Source organism: Thamnophis elegans, chromosome Z (genome assembly GCF_009769535.1).
Source record: "Thamnophis elegans isolate rThaEle1 chromosome Z, rThaEle1.pri, whole genome shotgun sequence".
In the NCBI taxonomy this organism is placed as follows: Eukaryota; Metazoa; Chordata; class Lepidosauria; order Squamata; family Colubridae; genus Thamnophis; species Thamnophis elegans.
In genome coordinates, this window is record NC_045558.1 from 86,512,728 (window position 1) to 86,529,374 (window position 16,647).

General features: G+C 39.4%; 2 long non-coding RNA genes across 5 annotated transcripts; both read left to right on the top strand.

The window, feature by feature from the left end:
- The first annotated feature begins 2,436 nt into the window (after positions 1–2,436).
- On the top strand, positions 2,437–16,645 carry LOC116521043. Of its 4 annotated transcripts, XR_004256891.1 has the most exons (17): positions 2,569–2,635; positions 2,743–2,808; positions 2,916–2,988; positions 3,097–3,159; positions 3,265–3,328; positions 3,436–3,457; positions 14,106–14,147; positions 14,253–14,319; positions 14,602–14,668; positions 14,781–14,847; positions 14,955–15,016; positions 15,123–15,707; positions 15,805–15,871; positions 15,983–16,051; positions 16,164–16,230; positions 16,338–16,397; positions 16,505–16,645. It is a non-coding gene; the product is annotated as an uncharacterized LOC116521043 (long non-coding RNA). The 4 variants fall into 4 exon arrangements; XR_004256889.1 differs by having other exon boundaries at positions 15,123–15,871; XR_004256890.1 differs by lacking the exons at positions 2,569–2,635; positions 2,743–2,808; positions 2,916–2,988; positions 3,097–3,159; positions 3,265–3,328 and adding an exon at positions 2,437–2,456 and having other exon boundaries at positions 15,123–15,871.
- On the top strand, positions 12,234–13,619 carry LOC116521045. Its single transcript, XR_004256895.1, has 6 exons — positions 12,234–12,617; positions 12,898–12,959; positions 13,067–13,133; positions 13,241–13,304; positions 13,411–13,472; positions 13,580–13,619. It is a non-coding gene; the product is annotated as an uncharacterized LOC116521045 (long non-coding RNA).
- Positions 16,646–16,647: the final 2 nt, after the last annotated feature.

Here is a 16,647-nt window from a genome sequence, read left to right on the forward strand (position 1 = left end):
TTTTACTTCAATTTATTCTTTGTGGATTCTTTTTTTAAATTGTCTTAGGCTATTAAAAAAAAGATTCTATCTAAAATACAAAATACCAGCTTCAGTTATTCACTTAAGAACTGGGGCAAGAAAGGTGGTATAATGGGCTTAGTGACCAAAGTTACAATGGCATTGAAAAAAGTGACTGATGACCATTTTTCATACTTAGCGATCATTTTCACACTTAGCAACCGTTGCAGCATCCTCATGGTCACACGATCAAAATTTTGATGTTTGGCAACAGATTCGTATTTATGATGGTTTCAGTGTCCTGGGGTCATATAATCACCTTTTGACAAAGTGAAATGGGGAAACCAGATTCACTTATGTTACTAACTTATCAGCTGCAGTTATTCACTTAAGAACTGTGGCAATAAAGATGTATAGTGACCAAAGTTACAATGGCATTGAAAAAGTGACTGATGACCATTTTTCACACTTAGCAACCATTTTCACACTTAGCGACCATTGCAGCATCCTCATGGTCATGTGATTAAAATTTTGATGTTTGGCAACAGTTACAATTTATATTTGTAAATTGTACTTATGTTGAAATAAAAAAATATATTACAATACTATTTTTGCGTTGTATGAAATTTTTTGTTGCTCCGTATAAAAAAATTTATCACCCCCCCCCCCCGGTCAAAGGTGTCCCTCTTTACCAATCTGAAAATCTGGTCACCTTAGTTTTAATTGGCATTTGGATTATAAAATCAAAAACAAAAAGCAAGATGAAGAAAGTAGCAGCATATTCATCATCATCATGATTCTTGGTTTTTTTAGGGGGGGATTCCTTTTTGGGAATTTTGACACCTATTTGGATTAGGGTAACAAGAACCCAAAGATTCAGAATTGGAATTGGAATTTGAAAATTTGGGGGTTGAATTTGTGCAATTTGGGCTGGTTGGAGGATTCACAATTTGGACTGTAGTTTTAACTGGCATTTGCATTATATAATAAAACACAAGAAGCAAGATGAAGAAAACAACATCATATTCATCATCAGCATGATGTCTTGGGGTTTTATGTGGGGGGGAGATTCCTTTTTGAGAACTTTAACACCTATTTGGATTAGGGTAACAAGAACCCGAAGATTCAGAATTAGAATTGGAAGTGAAATTTGAATATCTGGGGGTTGAATTTGTTTGATTTGGGCTGGTTGGAAGATTCACAATTTGGATTAGGGTAACAAGAACCAGAAAATTCAGAATTGGATTTGGAATCGGAAGTGAACTTTGAAAATTTGGGGGTTGAATTTGTGCAATATGGGCTAGTTGGAGGGCTCACAATTTGGATTATAGTTTTAACTGGCATTTGGATTATAAAATCAAACACATTCTTCAAGATGAAGAAAATAACAGCATATTCATCATCAGCATGATGTCTTGGATTTTTTAGGGGGAGGGATTCCTTTCTGGGAACTTTGACACCTATTTGGATTAGGGTAATAGGAAACCAAAAATTCTGAATTGGAATTGGAAGGGAAATATGAAAATCTGGGGGTTGAATTTGTGCAATTTGGGCTAGTTGGAGGACTCACAATTTGGATTAAAGTTTTAACTGCCATTTGGATTATAAAATCAAATACAGGAAGCAAGATGAAGAAAATAACAGCATATTCAACATCATCATGATGTCTTAGGGTTTTCTGGGGGGATTCCTTTTTGGGAACTTTGATACCTATTTGGATTAGGGTAACAAGAACCCGAAGATTCAGAATTGGAATTGGAATTGGAAGGGAGATTTGAAAATTTGGGGGTTGAACTTGTTCAATTTCGCTTGTTGGAGGATTCAAATTTTGGGTTATAGTTTTAACTGGCATTTGGATTATAAAATCAAACAAAAAAAGGAAGATGAAGAAAATAACAGCATATTCATCATCAGCATGATGTCGTGGGGTTTTAAGGGTGGGGGGATTCCTTTTTGGAACTTCGACACCTATTTGGATTAGGGTAACAAGAACCCAAAAATTCAGAATTGGAATTGGAAGTGAAATTTGAAATTTTGAGTTGAATTTATTCGATTTGGCTGGTTGGAGGATTCACAATTTGGATTACACTTTTAACTCGCATTTGGATGATATAAACAAACACAAGAAGCAAGATGAAGAAAATAACAGCATTTTCAACATCATCATGTCTTCTTGGGTTTTTAAGTGGGAGATTCCTTTTGGGGAATATTGATACCTATTTGGATTAGGGTAACAAGAACCCGAAGATTCTGAATTGGAATTGGAAGTGAAATTTGAATTTGTTCTATTTAGGCTGGTTGGAGGATTCACATTTTGGGTTATAGTTTTAACTGGCATTTGGATTATAAAATCAAACACAAAGAGCAAGATGAAGAAAATAAGAGCATATTATGCTTGTTTGAGCAAAGTGATAAGGTGGTGTGCAGAAGACCAGCAAGCCAGGGATCCTTCCTCTGTAAGTAGCTGTCCTTATTGCTGGGTGTGGTGTGGTCTGTGCTGTGTTCATCCTTGAGATAGTGAAGTACAAGGAATTAAAGTCTTCCTTTCTGTGTTTGTCCTTTGTGCAGGTTTTTTGAGCAAAGTAAAGTCATAAGGTGGTGTGCAGAAGACCAGCAAGTCAATGATCCTTCCCCTGTAAGTAGTTGTCTTTATTGCTGGATATGGTTTGTGCTGTGTTCATCCTTCAAATAGTGAAGTGCAAGCAATTAAAGTCTTGCATTCTGTGTCTCTCCTTTGTGCAGGTTGTTTAAACAAAGTAAAGTAATGAGGTGGTTTGAAGAAGAGCCCAAGCCAGTGATCCTTCGTCTGTAAGTAGCTGTCTTTATTGCTGGGTATGGTTTGTGCTGTGTTCATCCTTGAGATAGTGAAGTGCATGCAATTAAAGTCTTTCTTTCTATGTCTGTCCTTTGTGCAGGTTGTTTTAGCAAAGTAAACTAATGAGGTGGTTTGCAGAAGAATGTCAAGCCAGTGAGATCCTTCGTTTGTAGGTAGCTGTCTCTACTTCTGGGTGTGGTGTGGTCTGTGCTGTGTTCATCCATCAAATAGTGAAGTGCAAACAATTAAAGTCTTGCTTTCTGTTTTTGTCCTTTGTGCAGGTGTTTGGGGAAAGTGATAAGGTGGTGTGCAGAAGACCGTCGAGCCAGTGAGATCCTTCCTCTGTAAGTAGCTGTCTTTATTGCTGTGTGTTCTGTGCTGTGTTCATCCTTGAGATAGTGAAGTGCAAGCAATTATGGATTTACTTTCTCTGTCTGACCTTTGTGCAGGTTGTTTTAGCAAAGTGATAAGGTGGTTTGCAGAAGACTGTCAAGCCAGTGAGATCCTTCGTCTGTAAGTAGCTGTCTTTATTGCTGGGTGTGGTTTGTGCTGTGTTCATCCTTGAGATAGTGAAGTGCAAGCAATTAAAATCTTGCTTTCTATTTCTGTCCTTTGTGCAGGTTGTTTGGGCAAAGTGATAAGGTGGTATGCAGAAGACCATTAAGCCAGTGAGATCCTTCCTCTCTAAGTAGCTGTCTTTATTGCTCTGTGTTCTGTGCTGTGTTCACCCTTGAGATAGTGAAGTGCAAGCAATTAAAGTCTGGCTTTCAGTGTCTCTCCTTTGTGGAGCAAGGTAGAGTAATAAGGTTGTGTTCAGAAGACCGACAAACCAGTGATCCTTCCTCGGTAAGTAGCTGTCTTTATTGCTGAGTGTGGTGTGGTCTCTTCTATGTTCATCCTTGAAATAGTGAAGTGCAAGCAATTAAAGTCTTGCTTTCTATTTCTGTATTTTGTGCAGGTTGTTTTAGCAAAGTGATAAGGTGGTTTGCAGAAGACTGCCAAGCCAGTGAGATCTTTCGTCTGTAAGTAGCTGTCTCTATTGCTGGGTGTGGTGTGGTCTATGCTGTGTTCATCCTTCAAATAGTGAAGTGCAAGCAATTAAAATCTTGCTTTCTGTTTTTGTCCTTTGTGCAGGTTTTTTGAGCAAAGTGTTAAGGTGATATGCAGAAGACAGTCAAGCAATTGAGATCCTTCCTCTGTAAGTAGCTTTCTTCATTGCTGGGTGTTGTTTGTGCTGTGTTCACCCTTGACATAGTGAAGTGCAAGCAATTAAAGTCTTGATTTCGGTGTCTCTCCTCTGTGCAGGTTGTTTGAGCAAGGTGATAAGGTTGTGTGCAGAAGACCGGAAAGCCAGTGATCCTTCCTCTGTAAGTAGTTGTCTTTATCGCTGGGTATGGTTTGTGCTGTGTTCATTCTTGAGATAGTGAAATGCAAGCAATTACAGTATTGCTTTCGGTGTCTCTCCTCTGTGCAGGATGTTTGAGCAAAGTGATAAGGTGGTGTGCAGTAGACCATCAATCCAGTGAGATCCTTCCTCTGTAAGTAGCTGTCTTTATTGCTGAGTATGGAGTGGTCTGTTCTGTGTTCATCCTTGAGATAGTGAAGTGCAAGCAATTAAAGTCTTGCTTTCTGTTTCTGTCCTTTGTACAGGTTTTTTGAGCGAAGTGATAAGGTTGTGTGCATAAGACCGGAAAGCCAATGATCCTTCATCTGTAAGTAGCTTTTTTTATTGCTGGGTGTGGTCTGTTCTGTGTTCATCCTTCAAATAGTGAAGTACAAGCAATTACAGTCTTCCTTTCGGTGTCTCTCCTTTGTGCAGATTGTTTGACCATGGTAGAGTAATATGGTTGTGTGCAGAAGACCGGAAAGCCAGTGATCCTTCCTCTGTAAGTAGCTGTCTTTATTGCTGGGTGTCATCTATTCTGTATTCATCCTTCAAATAATGAAGTTCAAGCAATTAAAGTCTTGCTTTCTGTGTCCCTCCTTTGTGCAGGTTGTTTAAGCAAAGTAAAGTAATCAGGTGGTTTGCAGAAGAGTGCAAGCCAGTGATCCTTCATCTGTAAGTAGCTGTCTTTATTGCTGGGTATGGTTTGTGCTGTGTTCATCCTTGAGATAGTGAAGTGCAAGCAATTAAAGTCTTTCTTTCTATGTCTGTCCTTTGTGCAGGTTGTTTGAGCAAAGTGATAAGTGGTTTGCAGAAGAATGTCAAGCCAGTGATATCCTTCCTCTGTCAGTAGCTGTCTTTATTGCTCTGTGTTCTGTGCTGTGTTCATCCTTGAGATAGTGAAGTGCAAGCAATTAAAGTCTGGCTTTCAGTGTCTCTCCTTTGTGGAGCAAGGTAGAGTAATAAGGTTGTGTTCAGAAGACTGGCAAACCAGTGATCCTTCCTCGGTAAGTAGCTGTCTTTATTGCTGAGTGTGGTGTGGTCTCTTCTATGTTCATCCTTGAGATAGTGAAGGGCAAGCAATAAAAGTCTTGCTTTCTGTGTCTCTCCTCTATGCAGGTTGTTTGAGCAAAGTGATAAGGTGGTGTGCAGAAAACCATCAAGCCAGTGAGATCCTTCCTCTGTAAGTAGCTGTCTATATTGCTGGGTGTGGTGTCGTCTGTGCTGTGTTCAACCTTCAGATAGTGAAGTGCAAGCAATTAAAGTCTTGCTTTCAGTGTCTCTCCTTTGTGCAGATTGTTTGAGCAAGGTAAAGTAATAAGGTTGCGTGCAGAAGACCGGAAAGCCAGTGATCCATCCTCTGTAAGTAGCAGTCTTTTTTGCTGGGTGTTCTCTGTGTTGGGTTCATCCTTGAGATATTGAAGTGCAAGCAATTAAAGTCTTACTTTCTGTTTTTGTCCTTTGTGCAGGTTGTTTGAGCAAAGCTATAAGGTGGTTTGCAGAAGAATGTCAAGTGAGATCCTTCCTCTGTAAATAGCTGTCCTTATTGCTGGGTGTGTTTGTGCTGTGTTCATCCTTGAGATAGTGAAGTGCAAGCAATTAAAGTCTTGCTTTCTTTTGTAAAAGGTTTTTATTTTCATTTTTTCATTTTCATACACTCACATATATACTGTGCATAGCCGGAGCCATACAACATTAAACAATAATCGCAGCAATTCCTCTTGTCAACAATACCCCAAAAAATAGAAACCCAATATACCTCTTCCACTATCTGTACACCTCTTTCTTCCACCCCCTCCAACTTTCTATCTTCCCTCCATCATCCCCCTCTACCCTACTTCCCCTCTCCCTCTACCACTCCTCTCTCCCGATCCACTCCCTCCCTTCCTTCTCACCTTCCCTCCCATCCTCTCTCCCGCCCTCTCTACCCATCCTTCTTCTATCCCACTCCTCCTCCCCTTGGTGTATTTCCACTATATGTCAATGTACTTAACTTATCCTATTTTTACAGAGAAATTAAAGAAAAACAGTATACATGTGAAATCCCATTACATTGAAATCTAACACATCGTATCTAACCTAATATATATCCCTCCCTCCCCCCACCCTCCTCCCCAACACCCCACCTCCCTCCCCCCCCCCGGACTTCCCAGAGCCCATACACGGTATAGATTTTTAACAAACACAGTCTAAAATATGTTGAGAAAAAAGAAATAAAAAAAGGTTAATAACATCTCTACATTGATCTTAGCTTCTTGCTACGCTAACTTTGAACAGTTTAAATCATTCCTGAACTTAAGCATAGGTTATCTGGAATTTCTTAGTCCCATATTTGTTTTGTATATAGTCAATCCATTTTTTCCAGTCTCGTTTATATCTCTCATTTGAATGATCTTTAAGATATGCCGATATTTTAGCCATCTCGGCTAAATTTGTAACTTTCAAGGTCCATTCTTGAGTTGTAGGCAAGTCTTCCTTCTTCCAGTATTGCGCCACCAACAGTCTTGCTGCCGTTATTAGGTGCAAAATCAAGTTAGTCTCTACCACTGTAAAGTCAGTACTTATACCTAGTAAAAATAACTGAGGAGTAAACTTTATCCTTCTTTTAAAAATATTTTGCATAATCCACCATATTTTTATCCAGAATGCCTTAACCTTTTGGCAGGTCCACCATATATGAAAATATATAGCATCGAGAGAACCAGATCTCCAACATTTGGGCTGTAAATTCGGATACATAGAAGCCAGCTTTTTAGGATCTAAATGCCATCTATAGAACATCTTATAAAAATTTTCTCTCAGGTTTTGAGCTTGTGTAAATTTCACATTTCTTACCCAGATTCTTTCCCATGTATCCAATATTATTGGTTCTTCAATATTTTGAGCCCACTTTATCATACAGTCTTTAACTAATTCTGTTTCTGAATCTAACTGTATTAATACATTATATATCCTCTTTATATGCTTTGCATTAAGCTTTGATCTCTTATTTGTTTAAACAGATTATCCTCAACTTGGATAAAACCAATTTTTTAATCTATTTTCCACCTGGCCTGTAATTGCCCATACTGGAACCATGTTTGAACTACCTTCTCCTCTTTTAATACCTCTAAAGATTTTAGTTGTAGTACCCCCCTTTCCAAAATGAGAAGCTATCTGTAGGTAATTCTATCCTGTTTTTGTGCTATATTCATATTTTCAATTGTGTGTCTAGGAATTGCCCACATGGGTATCTTGTCATTTAATTTATATTGGTATTTTTTCCCAGACCCGCAGTAAAGCATTTCTTAAAATATGACTTTTAAAATTCTTGTCCAATTTTTTGTTGAATAACAGGTAAGCATGCCAACCGTATACCAGATCGTGTCCCTCAATATTCAGTATTCTATCATTAGTTAAATGAGTCCAATCACTAATTACAGATAGCACCACTGTATCATAATATAGTTTTAGGTTAGGTAATTTCAAGCCTCTTCTCTCGCGTACATCTTGCATTATTTTCATCTTTACCCTCGGCTTCTTTCCTGCCCATACAAATTTGTTGATACCCTTCTGCCATTCTAAAAGATTCGCATCTTTTTTAAGTATAGGTAACATTTGGAAGAGAAATAAAAATTTTGGTAAGATGTTCATTTTCATTGCCACTATCCTACCCAGCAAAGATAAGTGCAATTTCTCCCATTTTTTCATCTCTATCTGTATACTATGCCAAAGTGGTTCATAATTATGTTTATATAGTTTCCCATTTGAAGTTAAAATATTAACTCCAAGATATTTGATTTTTTTGACTACCTCACATCCTAGCATCCCTCCTAGTTCTTCCTTTTGTTTAGTATTCATATTTATAGCTAATATTTTTTTTCCCTAAATTTATTTTAAAACCAGACACTTGACCATATTGATTAATCGTATTCATTAAAACCATACTGGATTCCTTCGGTTGTTCCAATATTATGACCAGATCATCCGCAAAAGCGCGCACTCTGTATTCTTGCTGCCTAATCTTGATCCCTTTTAGACCCTCCAAGCCCCGTATTTTATTCAACAATACTTCCAAAGTTATAATAAACAGTAGTGGGGACAAAGGACAGCCCTGTCTTGTACCTTTTCCAATTTGAAAAGAGTCTGTTAAACTTCCATTGACTATGATTTGTGCTGTTTGCTGTTGGTATATTGCTTTAATTGACTGTAAAAAGCTATCTCCTATTTGCATTTTTTCCAATATCTTCAGCAGAAATTGCCATTTAACTCGATCAAAGGCCTTCTCAGTATCCAAAAATATGAACGCAGCAGGAATTTAGTTGTTCTTTCCCAAATATTCTAATGCATTAATAATTAATCTAACATTACTTTTCATCTGTCTCCCCTGTATAAAACCTGTTTGGTCGGTGTGTATCAGTTGTTGAATAACTAGCATTAACCTATTTGCTAGTATTTTAGTAAAAAAATTATAATCTACATTAAGTAATGAGATAGGTCTATAATTTTTTGGTTGGGTAGTATCTTGATCTTCTTTGTGTATCAAAGATATAAACGCTGTATTCCAAGATGGAGGCATCTTACATTCCGTTTGAATCTTATTAAATAATTCTCTAAGAGGTTCTACCATTTCTAACTGTAAATTTTTATAGTAAACCACTGTCAAACCATCTGTACTTGGTGCTTTCCCTAACTTTAATTGCTTAATTACCTGCAAAATTTTCCCCGAGGTTATTGGTTGGTTCAATTTTTGCCTGTGCTCTTCTCTAACTGAGGGTATTTTTTCTTTATCTAAATATTTGTCTATATCTAAACCATTAATTTTATCCCGTTTATATAATTCTGTAAAAAATTCCCGAAATGCCTCCTCCGAATTCCATCAGCCGGCCAATGTCGACTGGCAACTACCCGGAGGAGAGCCTTCTCGGTGGCTGCTCCGACCCTCTGGAACGAACTCCCCATGGAGATTCGTACCCTCACTACCCTCCAGGCCTTCCGCATAGCCCTTAAAAGCTGGCTGTTCCAACAGGCCTGGGGCTAAAGACTTGTAACCCCACTCGAATGGTATGACTGTTGTGTTTTTAACGATGTATGGTTTCTATGTTTGTAACTTGTCTGTCTTTCCCCTCCCTCCAATTGTGAGCTGCCCTGAGTCCCCCCCAGGGAAAAGGGCAGCATACAAATAAAGTATAAACTAAACTAAACTAAACTAAACTGTTGAGACACCTCCTTCGCTCTGTAAGTCAGTTTAGATATATTTCGAGTTTTCCTTTTTTTCCTAATCTGATAAGCTAACCATCTGCCAGGTTTGTTTGCATTACAAAAAGTATTGTGTTTTGCATATAGTAAACTAGTGGCTACCTGGTCAGAGATCAACATGTCAAATTGAGATTTTAATATGGTGATTGCTTCCTTAACCTTTGTATCGCCTGGATTCACTGTTAACTCCAACTCTTTCCTCTTAATTTCCTCTTCCAATTCTGTTCATTTTAACCCTTGTTTATATCTATGTGTTTTATTTATATTCATCAGCACTCCTCTCATATACGCTTTACTTGCATCCCATACGAATTCCTTAGGTGTACCCTTATTCATATTCAAAACAAAGTATTCGGATAACAGTTTTTTACAATCATTAATATACTTTTCATATCTAAATAAGTTTTCATTCAATCTCCAAGACCTTCTCGCCTGCACGCCCCTTCCCAATTCCATCCAAACTGGGTTATGATCCGAAAGGACCCTAGCCGCAATCTTTGTCTTTTTCACCCTAGAAAGCAAATCATTAGTGATTAGTATAAAATCAATCCTTGAAAGGGATTGATGTCTATCAGAAAAGAAGGTGAAATCATATTCCTCTGCATTTCTTTCTCGCCAAATATCTCTCAATTCAAAGTCGTCCATCATGTCAAAAAAAGGTTTGGGTAGCTTTGCTCGCATCTTAGTATTTGGGCGAGAAGCCTTCTTATCTCTTTTAGTGTCTATCACACCATTCCAATCACCCAATAGTATACAAGACCTATAGTCCCACTGTACTAATTTAGCATGAAGATTTCTATAGAATCCATCTTGCTGTTGATTGGGAGCATAAATTCCCAAAAGTAATGTCTTTTCCCCTTCTAAGATTAGATCTAACGCGATATATCTTCCAAAGGGATCTGCTTCAATTAATTCAGCTTTGATGTCTTTTCTTAAGTATACAACTATACTATTTTTCTTTTCCATAGCAGAAGCTACAAAATGTTGACCAAGTTTTGGGTTAATCAAATATTTTTGATCAGTTGATTTGATATGAGTTTCTTGCAAACAAATTATATCATTCTTAAACTGTTTAAGATAGTGAAATATTTTCTTTCTCTTCTGTGGAAAATTCAAACCATTGACATTCCATGTTAGAATCTTAGTTGTCATCTTTGGTTACCTGAAGCTTTTTTAGAGCCTCCTGCATGGCCTGTTTAACCTTTGGCCTAGCTCCTCCCACGGCTTCTGAGCTTGTTGCTGTAACTCCTTGATCGATGGCCGGTGATTGTTGAGGTTGTTGCCTTTTAGCTTGTTTTTCCATTCGTCTGGTAGTCATATGGCTAGGTCTTTGTTCCATAACACCTTGCCCTTCTAGGGAGGGGAGATGGTACACCTTGTCTGGTAGCTATGTGGTTTGCTGTCTGTCTTGTCCTTCTTGTGGTCTTTCTCCAGATCCAGATGGTGCAGGGTGTCCCGCCTTCAAAATATTGTGATAAAAATCTTGAGCTTTCCATACGGAGTTGAGATGATATCTTTGCCTGTCAAATGTAAATATAATACCAAATGGTGCGTCCCATCTGTACTGTATCTGACGGTTTCTGAGTTCTTCCACTAAAAAAGCATAGTCTCTCCTGACCCTTAACATTTGAGGTGGTATTTCTTTCAAAACAGTCAAATCCTGGCCCCCAATTTGGAGCCTAGTGTTATAGGACTCTTGTATCATGTTTCTGAGCTCTCTTGTAGTGAAATATATAACTACGTCTCGGGGGGGTTGTTTCTGTTTTGCCACCCAAGAATTAGCGCGATAAGCTTTATCGACCTGTCAGTCAAAGTTAGACCCCGGTCTTCCCACCAGACAATCAAAAGCTTCTGAAAGAATCTGCTTCAAGTTCTCCTGTTTATCCACACGCAACCCCCTTACTCTTAATGCCAGCTCCATCTGCCTGTACTGTATCATAATAATTTGTTTTTCAGCGTTTTCAACTTTTTGTTGCACCACCTCAGTTTTGGATGTCAAATTGGTATTAGCTTCGTTAAGATCCTCTAGACTATCTTCAATTCCAGAAACATGTTCTGTCAGTACAGTTACAAGTCCCAACATATCATCTTTCATGTTAGCAATCCTAGTATCAATTTTATCATCCAAGTCCGCCTTAAGTTCTTTTATCTCCTCTTTTATCTTCTCTTTAAAATCTTTAAAAGTTTCCCAAAAAAGTTCTTTTTTAGCAAATCTCCAGTAGGAGGCATAGAGGGTGGAGGCTGCAACTTTGTGCCAGGTATTGGGGATGTACTTCTAGGAAGGGGTTTCAGACCAGGATTTAGTTTTGAGGCCATTCCAAGTCTTATCTTCAAGCAATTAATCAAACTCTACTGGCCCGCTATGCAGCTACGAAAAGAGGTATTAAATCACCCCTTTATTAACTCTGTAGGACTTTTCAGAAGGTTTCAGAAAAAAAGCATTGTAACGAAACAGCTCAGCATATTCAACGCCATTTTAGATTTCTCTATATTAGAAATATATATTAGCAAAGTTGATTAAAAAAAGGTCTTGTAGAATCTTGTAGAAGTGAAACTAATTAATAAAAATCTGCTGGCCGGCTATAAGGCAGAATGATGAATCACTCCCTTCCTTTGAAGTTTTATAGCTGTTCTTTGCAAGAAGATTAAGAAGGTGAGCGTTGTTACGGAGAATTCACAGTCGCCATTTTAAAGGCTTTTTTAGATAGCCAAATTAACGAAGGAAGATCTTGTAAAAAATGAAGCTAGGATTTAAATAAGTAAATGAAGTTCTCAGATACGGACTCTGCTTGTATTAAAATCAAATAGTTCAAATGTTGTTCTAAGTGGGAGGATCTTACTTTGGGCTGTAAAAAACAGCTGTAGATTCCGGCACAGAGATGATTCAGCCTCGGCTGGCCCACCCTCTCTTCGCAGACATAAAAGCTACAAAGATCAAAAAGGCACTTTGCCAGCTGGATCTCTCGCCTTCCCTTCTTGCCTGAAGGATAAGGTACCTGTCAGATGTCTAGACAGATAAGGTGACCAGGAACTCGGGAGCAGGTTTGTTAAGCTGCTACCATGAGCAAGGTCCCGCCCAGGAAGTCTTGCTTTCTTGTCTGTCTTTTGTGCAGGATTTTTGAGCAAACTAAAGTAACATGGTGTTGTGCAGAAGACTGGCAAGCCAGTGATCCTTCCTCTGTAAGTAGCTGTCTTTATTGCTGAGTGTGGTGTGGTCTGTTCTGTGTTCATCCTTAAGATAGTGAAGTGCAAGCATTTAAGTCTGGCTTTCAGTGTCTCTCCTTTGTGGAGCAAGGTAGAGTAATAAGGTTGTGTTCAGAAGACCGGCAAACCAGTTATCCTTCCTCTGTAAGTAGCTGTCTTTATTGCTGAGTGTGGTGTGGTCTCTTCTATGTTCATCCTTGAGATAGTGAAGTGCAAGCAATTAAAGTTTTGCTTTCGGTGTCTCTCCTCTGTGCAGGTTGTTTGAGCAAAGTGATAAGGTTCTCTGCAGAAGTCCAGAAAGCCAGTGATCCTTCCTCTGTAAGTAGTTGTCTTTATTGCTGGGTATGGTTTGTGTTGTGTTCATTCTTGAGATAGTGAAGTGCAAGCAATTAAAGTCTTGCTTTCTGTGTCTCTCCTTTGTGCAGGTTGTTTAAGCAAAGTAAATTAATGAGGTGGTTTGCAGAAGACCAGAAAGCCAGTGATCCTTCCTCTGTAAGTAGCTGTTTTTATTGCTGGGTGTCGTCTGTTCTGTGTTCATCCTTGAGATAGTGAAGTGCAAGCAATTATAGACTTACTTTCTGTGTCTGTCCTTTGTGCAGGTTGTTTTGGCAAAGTGATATGGTAGTTTGCAGAAGACTGTCAAGCCAGTGAGATCCTTCATCTGTAAGTAGCTGTCTTGATTTCTGGGTGTGGGTTGTGCTGTTTTCATCCTTGAGATCGTGAAGTGCAAGCAATTAAAGTCTTGCTTTCGGTGTCTGTCTTTATGCAGATTGTTTGTGCAAAGTGATAAGGTTCTGTGCAGAAAACCGGAAAGCTAGTGATCCTTCCTCTGTAAGTAGTTGTCTTTATTGCTGGGTATGGTTTGTGCTGTGTTCATTCTTGAGATAGTGAAGTGCAAGCAATTAAAGTCTTGCTTTCTATTTCTGTCCTTTGTGCAGGTTGTTTGGGCAAAGTGATAAGGTGGTGTGCAGAAGACTGTTCAGCCAGTGATCCTTCCTCTGTAAGTAGTGGTTTTTATTGCTGGGTGTCGTCTGTTCTGTGTTCATCTTTGAGATAGTGAAGTGCAAGCAATTATAGGCTTACTTTCTGTGTCTGTCTTTCTGCAGGTTGTTTGTGCAAAGTGATAAGGTTCTGTGTAGAAGACCGGAAAGCCAGTGATCTTTCCTCTGTAAGTAGCTGTTTTTATTGCTGGGTGTCGTCTGTTCTGTGTTCATCTTTGAGATAGTGAAGTGCAAGCAATTAAAGTCTTGCTTTCGGTGTCTGTCTTTCTGCAGGTTGTTTGTGCAAAGTGATAAGGTTCTGTGTAGAAGACCGGAAAGCTAGTGATCCTTCCTCTGTAAGTAGTTGTCTTTATTGCTGGATATGGTTTGTGCTGTGTTCATTCTTGAGATAGTGAAGTGCAAGCAATTAAAGTCTTGTTTCTATTTCTGTCCTTTGTGCAGGTTGTTTGGGCAAAGTGATAAGGTGGTGTGCAGAAGACCGTTAAGCCAGTGAGATCCTTCCTCTGTAAGTAGCTGTCTTTATTGCTGTGTGTTCTGTGCTGTGTTCATACTTGAGATAGTGAAGTGCAAGCAATTAAAGTCTTGCTTTCTGTGTTTGTCCTTTCTGCAGGTTGTTTAGGCAAAGTAAAGTAGTGAGGTGGTTTGCAGAAGAGCGGCAATCCAGTGATCCTTCATCTGTAAGTAGCTGACTTTATTGCTGGGTGTGGTCTGTTCTGTGTTCATCCATCAAATATCGAAGTACAAGCAATTACAGTCTTCCTTTGGATGTCTCTCCTTTGTGCAGATTGTTTGAGTAAGGTAGAGTAATAAGGTTGTGTGCAGAAGACCAGAAAGCCAGTGAGATACTTCCTCTGTAAATAGCTGTCCTTATTGCTGGGTGTGTTTGTGCTGTGTTCATCCTTGAGATAGTGAAGTGCAAGCAATTAAAGTCTTGCTTTTTGTTTCTGTCTTTTGTGCAGGATTTTTGAGCAGACTAAAGTAATATGGTGTTGTGCAGAAGACTGGCAAGCCAGTGATCCTTCCTCTGTAAGTAGATGTCTTTATTGCTGAATGTGGCGTGGTGTGTTCTGTGTTCATACTTAAGATAGTGAAGTGCAAGCAATTAAAGTCTGGCTTTCGGTATCTCTCCTCTGTGCAGATTGTTTAAGAAAGGTAGAGTAATAAGGTTGTGTGCAGAAGACCGGAAAGCCAGTGATCCTTCCTCTGTAAGTAGTTTTATTTATTGCTGGGTATGGTTTGTGCTGTGTTCATCCTTCAGATAGTGAAGTGCAAGCAATTAAATTCTTTCTTTCTGTGTCTCTCCTTTGTGCAGGTTGTTTAAGCAAAGTAATAAGGTGGTTTGCTGAAAGCTGGCAAGCCAGTGATCCTTCGTCTGTAAGTAGCTTTTTTATTGCTGGGTGTGGTCTGTTCTGTGTTCATCCTTCAGATAGTGAAGTGCAAGCAATTATAGCCTTGCTTTCTGTGTCTGTCCTTTTTGCAGGTTGTTTGAGCAAAGTGATAAGGTGACTTGCAGAAGACTGTCAAGCCAGTGAGATCCTTCCTCTGTAAGTAGCTGTCTTTATTGCTGTGTGTTCTGTGCTGTGTTCATCCTTGAGATAGTGAAGTGCAAGCAATTGAAGTCTTGCTTTCGGTGTTACTCCATTGTACAGGTTGTTTGAGCAAAGTGATATGGTTCTGTGTAGAAGACTGGAAAGCCAGAGATCCTTCCTCTGAAACGTAGTTGTCTTTATTGCTGGGTATTGTTTGTGCTGTGTTCATCTTTGAGATAGTGAAGTGCAAGCAATTAAAGTCTTGCTTTCGGTGTCTGTCCTTTGTTCCAGTTGTCTGAGCAATGTGAGTAGGTGGTATGCAGAAGACCGGCAAGCCAGTGAGATCCTTCCCCTGTATGTAGCTGTCTTTATTGCTGGGTGTAGTGCAGTCTGTGCTGTGTTCATCCATGAGATAGTGAAGTGCAAGCAATTAAAGCCTTTCTTTCTGTATCTCTCTTTTGTGCAGGTTATTAAGCAAAGTGAAGTAATAAGGTGGTTTGCAGAAGACCGGCAAGCCAGTGATCCTTCCTCTTTAAGTAGCTGTCTTTATTGCTAGGTGTGGTATGGTCAGTGCTGTGTTCATCCTTGAGATAGCAATTAAAGTCTGGCTTTTGGTTTCTCTCCTTTTTGCAGATTGTTTGAACAAGGTAGCGTAACAAGGTTGTGTGCACAAGACTGGCAAGCCAGTGATCCTTCCTCTGTAAGTAGCTGTCTTTATTCCTGAGTGTGGTGTGGTCTGTTCTGTGTTCATCCTTGGGATAGTGAACTGCAAGCAATTAAAGTATTGCTTTCTGTTTCTGTCCGAGTGCAGGTTTTTTAAGCAAACTAAAGCAATAAGGTGGTCTGCAGAAGACCGTCAAGCCAGTGTGGTCCTTCGCCGGTATGTAGCTGTCTTTATTGCTGGGCGTGGTGTGGTCTGTGCTGCGTTCATCCTTATGATAGTGAAGTGCAAGCAATTAAAGTCTTGCTTTCTGTGTTGCTCCTTTGTGCAGTTTGTTTGAGCAAAGTAAAGTAATAAGGTGTTGTGCAGAAGATGGGCAAGACAGTGATCCTTCAACTGTAAGTAGCTGTTTTTATTGCTGGGTGAGGTCTGTGCTGTGTTCATCCTTGAGATAGTGAAGTGCAAGCAATTAAAGTCTTGCTTTCTGCTTCTGTCCTTTATGCAGGTTGTTTGAGCAAAGTGAAGGTTCTGTACAAAAGACTGGAAAGCCAGTGATCCTTCCACTGTAAGTTGTTGTCTTTATTGCTGGGTATGGTTTGTGCTGTGTTCATCCTTGAGATAGTGAAGTGCAAGCAATTAAAGTCTTACTTTCTGTGTCTGTCCTTTCTGCAGGATGTTTGAGTAAAGTAATGAGGTGGTGTGCAGAAGACTGGCAAGCCAGTGATCCTTCCCCTGTAAGAGACGAGGTGGCACAGTGGTTTGGGTGCAGTACTGCAGGCTACTTCAGCTGACTGTGATCTGCAGTTCAGCGGTTC